General features: G+C 43.1%; 1 non-coding gene across 1 annotated transcript; it reads right to left on the bottom strand.

Moving 5' to 3' along the window:
* Positions 1 to 8,854: 8,854 nt before the first annotated feature.
* On the bottom strand, positions 8,855 to 8,928 carry TRNAT-AGU. The gene has a single exon. It is a non-coding gene; the product is annotated as a tRNA-Thr (tRNA).
* Between the last annotated feature and the right edge of the window lie 630 nt (positions 8,929 to 9,558).

The raw sequence follows: 9,558 nt of genomic DNA, 5'->3' as shown, positions 1-9,558 counted from the left end.
GTAAAAGGGGCCCTACACTAGCAGCGGTGACCATTTTTGCCATACACCAGGGCCCCTTTTACCACAGTGGGTAACAAAACCCCAAAAAGAAATGGCTGTGTGGTAAGTTAGCACTTGCTGTGCGGCCATTTTGGAGGAAGCACTTACCATCCCCCACTGAGGTGGAGGTAAGGGCTTCTGTGCTAACCCGGCAGTAACCCACTGCGGAAATATTTTTCTAATATTTCTGCTAGCGCCGGAAATGCTACGCACTCGGGGTGAAACTACTGCCACTGCCTGAGTTGGGCTGGTGGTAGTTCCACATTGCCGCGTTGCAAGGCAACCCTTTAGTAAAAGGGACCTTTATTTTGTTTTGGAAGCAATGTTCAAAAAAGTGCATAGTATTTCAGACACAGGAAAATCCTCTAAGTCATGGACTTGTCCTCTGACATTTCAGCTGAATGCACTTCCCTATTTTGTAAACCTGTTGCCCCAGCAGAATGTAGGATCATAAGATGAATGGGATGAAATCACGAGATACTCTACGGTGATGCCCCTGGTTATATGATTGGCCTCATTGATCTACCAGCCAGGAATAGTATCAGCTTATCTCGTACCTATATGAATTTTCACTATCCTACTTGCATTGGCCTTAAATATAAGGCAACCTACGCATCCAATTTCACCTATTTAAGTACGCAAATGTGGAATGCTTTACCAAAAGCAGTGAAAACGATACATGATCATCTACAATTCAGGCGAACTTTGAAAACGTATCTGTTTTGTAAGGCCTACCCTGCTGTTTCTGATTAGCAACCTCACCTCTGCACTGATTTAAAAGACACTGTTATTTCTTATATCTTTGCCATTTATTGTTCCCATTTGCCCCTGCCTTCCCTTACCCTGATTCTATTTGTATTTGTTTAACATCGGCCGTATTGGAACTCCCAAATACGGCGAATTGTAGCCACATTGAGCCTGCTAATGTGTGGGAAAATGTGGGATACAAATGTAACAAATAAATAAATAAAATTATTATAATTATAAGTGAAACTTATCAGTCAAATATATTGTGGTGTTTCAAGTGAGTATTTGCATTATCCACCCACGACACGCCCCCTGCAAAAAAAAACTTTTTTTTGAAAAATAGCTACTGTGCCAACACACTAACTGATTAGCATAGAAACACCCACCCTCCACCCTCAGACATGCTCCCTCCATGAAAGAAAAAAAAAAACATTTTAGTGCATGGTGTGCATACGCACAGTGCAAAATCACTGGGGGACACCTCAGTGCATCGGGTAGTAAGCCATTTCAAGCTGCAGTAAACGTGAGCTAGCACTTTCCGCAGCTCAGTAAAAGGACCCCAAAGTTAGAAGCATAAATTCTTTGAATATCAGGCATAAAGTTGTTTTTTTTTTTTACAGTAGAAGTCCAAAAATCCGGATGCCAGAAATCTAGACTGCCTGAGAATCCAGACCCCTAAAAATTGGAAATATCCGGACCGCCCAAAAATCTAGACTACAAGTGCTGCACATCTTCTCTCTGCCCTCCTCCCCCCCCCCCCCCCCCCCCCCCCCCCCACACACACACACATTGTCTGACATCTCTCCCTCCCTTCTTGGACCTGCCTGTGGCGCTCTCTCTCACTCCCCCAGTGTATAATACTTTTTCAGGCATCTTCCACGCTGCAGCACCAGCGGCAAACTTACAGTTTGCCTCCAGCCTGCACCAGGCCTTTCCCTCTGACCCTTTTGACCCTTCCAAAAATAGGAAGTTGTATTAGAAGGGTGGAAGAAAAAGTCCATTTCAGATCTCAGACAGCCTGTAAGTAAAGCTGCCACTGGTGCTGTAGAACAGAAGACTTCTGAAAAGGTATTTGTACACCAGAGAAGTAAGAGAGAGCTGCAGGCAGGGCCGGAAGGGAAGGGAGAGATGCCGGATCAGGCAGGGGGGAGGGAGAGGTATAGCCACAGGAGGCCTTGGGGGCCTGGGCCCCCTCCTTTGAGGAAGAGAGACGCTGGATGGGGAAGAAACACAGAGAGAGACACTGAATGGGGAGCAGAGACACTGGATGGGGAAGAGAAACACTGGATTTGAATTTTAAAAGTACTGCCTGAAAATTCAAAAATCCAGACTGATCCAATCCTCGAGTAATCTGGAGTTTTGGATATGCAAAGATGCTATGATGACATCAGCAACATCCATAAATGCATAGAAGAAGCAGATGAAACATGTTCAAGGGAAGACATTAGTGCATGTATGGACAAGAAGGCAAAATCACTTGCCCATGCTTGGCATCATTTATATGGTGGTTAGCAGGTCCACCCACATGAGAAATAATCTGAAAATTCTCATGAAAAAACATGGAAAATGTATTAAGTGGAGATATGATGAAATACAAGGATAGAAGGGAAACCTGTACCTAAACATCCTTTATCCAGCTTCTTTACCTGTCAAAGTGCAACTCTAGCTTCACAAATGGCCAAGTACTCCTTTCTCTTACTCCAAAGAGAAGCACTCCCTACTAGCTCATAAAGATTTAAACTAGGTCAAAACAGAATCACGAATCTAGATATAATGTGAAAAGGGGCCCTACCTAACCAAACCTGTCATGCCCTGGGAGAGCTGTAGAAAAAAGGACACACAATCCCATCAGTTCATAAACCCAGACATTCACAACATCCAGCATCCACAGGAGTTGTGATACCGCATCCCTGCAGCACACCTTTACACCTACCAGTTGAAGTGCTGAAATATTAGGCAAGCTCTCTGAAATGCAGCACTTCCCCATTCTCTGCATCCCTCTCCTCTACCTCCATTGCTCCTGAGTCTGGCTTTGGTAGACAGGGATGGACACAAAGGTGGTACAGCATGCAGCACACACAAAGGAGTGGATTATTGAGCAACTCTTCCACTGACACAAAGAGGGGAACCCAATAGTATGTCTTGCTCACAGATATTGCTCATTTTGGCTGGAGCCTACTTTAGGCCTGGCATGGTAAGTAAAATGCAAGGGCTTGCCTTTTGCTACTGCACCAGATACGTATTCGAGCTTCCCTCTTGCTTGTAACTCTCTCACTTTTCTTGCTCACCTTTTGTTCAGCCTCTTGCTTATACCTCTTCCACCTCCTCCCCTTATTTATCTTCTCTTTTCTATCTCTCTCAGCCCTTTGTTCTCTGATCTCTTCTCTCACTTTTTTTCTCTTCCTTGATTATCCCTCCCCTTGTCTTTCTTCTCCTGCTCTTGCTTCTTTTCTATTATTCCCTAACTTGCTTCTCTTTTTTTCACATTTCTCCTCTCCTCCCAATTCTCTCATTCTTTGCTATCACCTCTCATCCTCCTAGTCTCTCATGTTTCAGTCTCCTTCTCTGTTCCCTTGCTGTCCCAACCCTACTTTTGGCTACTCTCCCTCACCTTTCTCATCCCTAACTTCCATCCTCTTCTGCCTGCTTTCTTTCCTGATGCTACCATGTCTCATCCTTCTCCTCCCTTGTTCTCCTCCCATTGATTTCATTTCTTTTACATCCTTGTTCGCTTTTCTCATTCTTCTTCCCCTGCTATCATGGCACCTCCTGTTCATACCTCTTTCTCAGTTACTGGAGCAGGAGGAAGCAATTTTGGACCATTACTGCTTCCCCACCTTCTGCAGCTGATTGGTCGACTCTATGGGAAGGAAAAAGCAGCACTAGTAGCATCTAAGACACACTTCCTTTTGCCTCCCCCAGTTTTTGTGCTCAATTATTCCAAAGGAGAGAAAGGCTTTTTTCTTGAAACCTTGTTCCTACTTTATCCTACCTCTTCCTGCCAGTGGCCTTGCATGGAGTAAATTGCATGTCCTCCTTTCAGCAGCTTTGTATGAAGGTAAATGGTGCCCCATTAATCCTTCTTTGGGCCTGTGCAGTTACAACAGCTGTGGGGCCTCACCACTTGTATGGTCTAATGTGGTTGCATCATTGGTATTTGCCTAAAGACAGGCCTGGCTAGAGCAGAGAGAAATGATCCTTTATCACGGTCCCAGTGGCGTAGCCACAGGTGGGCCTGGGTGGGCCAAGGCCCATCCAGTTAGGGCTCAGGCCCACCCAACAGTAGCACATGTTTAGCGGTAGCTGTTGGGGATCCCAAGCTCCTCCAGCTGAAGACTTCATCCTGATGGTAAGAAAAATGCTGCTCTCCACAATACTGGCACCAGCGCATTCTCATTTTTCAGCGCATGCCTGCTGCAGGTTGCCAAGATGGAGAGAAACATTGTCCCGCCAGCTGAGATATTTTTTGGTGGGGGGGAGTGGAGAGAACACTTGGTGCCCACCCACTTCTTGCCTAGGCCCACCCAAAATCTGCTGTCTGGCTACGCCCCTGCATGGTCCAGAATGTGAAATTGGCTTTTCAGCAACCCAAAAGGAGATGGAAAGAGCAGTAGATGTTTTTTCTAAGACACAAGAAGGTTGAATATGAACAGATAAGCCCCTGAATCTGTAATTCCATCAACTAGGCCCATCTTTTTACATAGATATCACAAGAAGATGGTCTTTGCAGAATAATTAGTATTTCACTTTTGTGTTAGGAACTTACCAGTTACAGCAAACATACTATATATACAGGAAGAAACACAAGACAGCAGAGGCAGCGATACAGAAAAACATGGCAAGTAAAAATACAGAAAGAGGAAAAGGTGCTGTCTTTGTGATGCATAGTATATACACTACAAGAACAAGTAACAAATTTAAATACTGTGTTACATCCTCATTAGTACATTAGTTTCTAGACATGGTGAGAAGTCAATTAATTGCCTAGACATCATTACCTTGGTTGAAAATTGGTATAATCATGTATTTATTTATTTGTTGCATTTGTATCCCACATTTCCCCCCCTTTTTGCAGGCTCAATGTGGCTTACAGTATGCCGTAGTGGCGATCGCCATTTCCGGAATGAGAAATACAATGTGGTATTGCATTAAGTACATAGATGGTAGGGTAAATTATAGATTAAATTAGATAATCAGTTCATTTTGGCATGAGAAATAAGGTGGTAGTGTGTTAACATTCGTTAGTAATATAGTTACTGAAGCAGTCTGACTTTGTAGAGATAATGACATTTGCTGTGTTTTGCACATCTGTGTATAGCTCCTTTGTTCTCATGCTTATAAATAAGAAAATTCCACATCTATCACTAAGGTGCCCTTATCTTGAGATCCTCCCTCTTGTTTTCCATGTCTTAAGTCTTCAAGGTTAGAGCACTGGTATTTCCCTTTGGCTAGGAAAGATCTGAAACTGCAATTACTTACCGGTTGTATAATCAGAAAGGGAGACAGATTTGGTCTGCAAATCCACAAATTCCAGCAAGTGCTATCAGTATAAACATTTTCCACCATTAGCACTCCACAGCTATGAGATGAGTAACTGTATCCATCTTTTTATTTTTTATTTTACAGAACCTACAGATGTTGGTTGTACCAGTTTTTTTCTATGCTTGCCATGGACCATCTTGTCCATAATCCACTGTCCTGCACTGCAACTATCAATCTCTCAACCTTAGGTTTCAGTTCTCCTCTCCTTAACTATTCTTAAGTCCAGGATATGTATGGTTCCTGGAGTTAGTTCCGCGAGAATACCACTACTGCCCTGCTGTTTTTAGACCTGGAGCTGATGGGGCAGGTGCGGAAAGGGGAACTCTCCAGCCGCATCCCACTAGATATGGGCACGAAAGTGGGTTCTGGTGTTATCCAGGGAGGGGTGGATTCTGCAATTGTGGAGGGACATCAAGTTTGGAGAAGGTTCAGGGGTTTTTTGGATCCAAGGGTGGTCGTGGATGGTGGGGGGGATAACACTAAAGGGATCATGGGGGATCAGACTGGCAGGAGTAGCCTAGTGGTTAAGGTGGAGGACTTTGGTCCTGAGGAACTGAGTTTGATTCCTGGCACAGGCAGCTCCTTGTGACTCTGGGCAAGTCACTTAACCCTCCATTGCCCGCCGCATTGAGCCTGCCATGAGTGGGAAAGTGCGGGGTACGAATGTAACAAAAAATAAAATAAATAAAAATATTGTCTTATATGTGCCCCAGATGATATTCATCTGGCACCTGCATTAATAAGGGGGCATATTCTTTCCTGTTCATGCCATGATATTCAATGCCAGTGTCAGTACATGGCCTGGCACTAAATATCAGGGTCGGCGTCTTAAAAAATAGTGACCCCTACTAAATGAATATTGACCATCAAAATTGTAAGCCCTCTAGGGACAGGGATGAACCTACTGTATCTGAATGTAACTTACCATGAACTGCTACTTCAAAGGCATGAGGTAAAAAAAAAAAGCAATATAGATGGATCTTCTTTAATGTATGTACATCATGATAGGAAATATGTCTACAATATTTGTTACCAGAAAACTGTGGTCACAACACATCTGAATATTCAGACTGTGATGTGGTGTTGGTAGATAGCTTTCTAGTCCCTTAAAGGAACCATTCTCACGTTAGTGAAAATATGAGACCTATCACATTAAGGAAATGGTCTATGTCACGGGGACCTCTTTTTATCTCCCTCTTATCCTAAAGAGGTTGTGGATGTAATAAGGTGTGTAGACAATGTGAGCTTAACACACAGGAAAATCCCACGTTAAAATGTGTTAAGCCCAGATTTTAACATGTTGTAGTAAAAGGTCCTGTAAGTTTTTTTTTTATGATGCATTAACAAACCAAGGGGCCCTTTTACTAAAGCTTAGCGTGTGCTAATTATGTTAGAGGGTCTTTTACAAAGCCACGCTAGCATTTTTAGCGCATGTTAAACTCTAGAGACGCCCATAAGAATTTATGGGCATCTCTAGCATTTAGCGCACTCTTATTTTTAGCGTGTGTTAAATACGCTAGCACGCCTTTGTAAAAGTGGTCCTCAGTGCGTGCTAAACGCCAAGAAGCCAATAGGAATAAAATGGGCTTCTTAGCATTTAGTACATGCTAGTTCCATTAGCACATACTAAGCTTTAGTAAAAGGGCCCCAAGTCTACGCTACCAAATGCATATCCCTCCTATAAAATGCACCTTCAGACTTGGGTGAAAGTCATAGAGGTGGGGTAGGAGTAATTGATAAAGGCGAATATGGGTATTTGAAGCTCCTCTTTTACAGAAACTAAAGACTAACTAGTCAATCACACTTTTCCTCAACTTGAAGGGTGATGTGGAGGATACCAACTGCTGCATGGGTTACCTTGACTAACAGGCACACACATAGAAGTAACTGTAAAGACAGAAATATTTAGTCTAACAGAACCAGACTTGTATTATTTATATGTGTTTTATTATAATGAAAAATGTACACTGAATTGATTTAAAAGCATAAACTATATAATATGATGCAGTTGCCCCTGCCCATTCCAGGATGTGGTCCTTGTGGATAAGCCTGAAGTTGTAGTAAGAGGAACAAAAAAAAACTTCCAGCAGTCGAATGTGAAAAGATATACTTTTTTGGACAAAGGACCAATAAAAAGACTTGACATGGGACCTTCTTTTGGCAGGAAACTGTCTACTTCAGAGGTCACAAATGTTCTGTCAGGATGTATCTGGAATAAAAAAAGTGATGAAATAAAATGCCAAATCCAGTGGAGACAGTAATATCCTACTGGAGAGATGTCAAACAGCTTTTGCATAAATGGTATAAAACCACAAAGTGCTTTTGGTCCCCCCTCCCCCACACACTTCAGGTGTTTTTCACATAGGGTGTTTTTCCTTTGCTTTTGGTTGCCATGTGGATAGGCCTTAGGTTTTGGATAACCAGGTGGAAGTCCAAGTGGCTTAGGTCCACGTGGTCGTGTCCCTGCAAGATGTGGTACAGGGGATGCAAGTATTTCTCCTTTCCCACAGTTAAGGTTAGGATTTGTGCCATTTTTTGCTGTATTCTTCTCTTTAGTGATAAGGTTTGTGCTACTGGGGACTGACATTCTTTCTATTTATAGATAAACTAGTAAAAGAGGCCTATTTCAGAGCAAATGAAACAGGCACTAGCAAGGTTTTCGTCGCGAACACCCCCCCTCCCTGGCCAACCCCTTCGTTGTTCTGCCATAGCTCCGCCCCCAACATCATGACGTTTGATGCGAGGGCGGGGCCCGGAGCGATTTCCCACCAACCCCCCCCCCCCCGCCTCCCTGCCTCCCTCCCTGCCAACCCCTTCGTTGTTCTGCCATTGCTCTGCCCTCGAGGGCGGGGCCTGGAGCGATTTTGGTGGCTTCACCATCATGAACCTTCGAACCTTTTTGAAGGAAGTCAGGGCTTGGCTTCACTGACGTCAGTGTCCTCAGAACGTTGAGGGTGAGTTTTATTATAGTAGATAGTGAATAAAAAGCAACTGTTAAAAATGTGATATATGACATCAAGTTATAACTCATAAGAAAATTTCTGGGTTAAAGTTAGTCAAAATCACTATAGTAATATTGAAACAAAAGGAACTCATTTAGAGGTCCTTTTACAAAGCTGTGGTAGCAAGTGGCCTTAGCGTGTCCTTACATGGGTCCTTCCCACATGCTAAGACCGATTTTCCATATTCTAAATTAATAGCCACATGATAATGTTGCTATTAGCGCATTTGATAAACAAGGAAGGAACCCTATGGAGAATGTACTATCCAAAGAAGTAGGGAAGGGATGTAGGTTAACCAAACACATGTGGAGCTCCAGAGATAGAATAAATAAATGTATTATAATTACCCACTGCAGTAAAAGGGGGCCTCAGCGCACATCAAAGTCCTCCTTTTGCTGCAGCTTAGTAAAAGGACCCCTAAGTGACTTGCCCAAAGTCACAAGAAGCTACAGTGGGAACTGAAGCCAGATCACCAGGATCAAAGCCTGCTGCTCTATTAGGCTACTCCTTTATTCCAAAAGTTAAGGCACCACTGGGATTTGAACCCAGGATCTCCTGTTTACTAGACAGGTGCTTTAACCAAATAAGCCATGGTGCCACACTGAATGGGCCTACAAGATTTCTCTGTCTTCTCCTAGAATAGGATGGTGCTTGATTTTTGCTATAGTATATGCTTAAAAGAAGTGTGTGTGTGTGTGTGTGGGGGGGGGGGGGGGGGGGGTGTTCTAAAACCAGAGTTACATCTAATCTACCACTTAAAAATCCAGATCTAAATTGAAAAATAAATCTTTCTTCTATTCTGTACAGGATGTTATCCATATCTCCCCCCTCTCCTTCGAATCCTGGGTTAATTAAGCACAAATAATCTGTAGTCTTCAAAGGAATGCTTACACTGGATTGAGCAATCTAACAAAGGTTTCTCTAAATGTTTTCTTTTTATTGCACTGCGGTGTTCAATGAGTCATGGACTGAGTGTTATTTTAGTTTTACCAATAAACATCAGGCCACAGGAGCATAGCCCTGCATAAATTATTCCTCAGTTCTGCAATTAGAAAAATGTCTCAAATGGTATGGCTTTCCTGTAGCAGGGTGAATAATGGTTTTACTGGCCATGTTAACTGAACAAACTGATCAGTGACCACAAGGATAATGTCTTCACCTGCCTGCTTAAATCTCACTCAGTGGATCATCTCCAGACATTCAGCAACACTTAAATGCACAGTGCTGT

Source organism: Microcaecilia unicolor, chromosome 2 (genome assembly GCF_901765095.1).
Source record: "Microcaecilia unicolor chromosome 2, aMicUni1.1, whole genome shotgun sequence".
NCBI lineage: Eukaryota > Metazoa > Chordata > Amphibia > Gymnophiona > Siphonopidae > Microcaecilia > Microcaecilia unicolor.
This window is presented reverse-complemented; position numbering and strand designations above follow the sequence as displayed.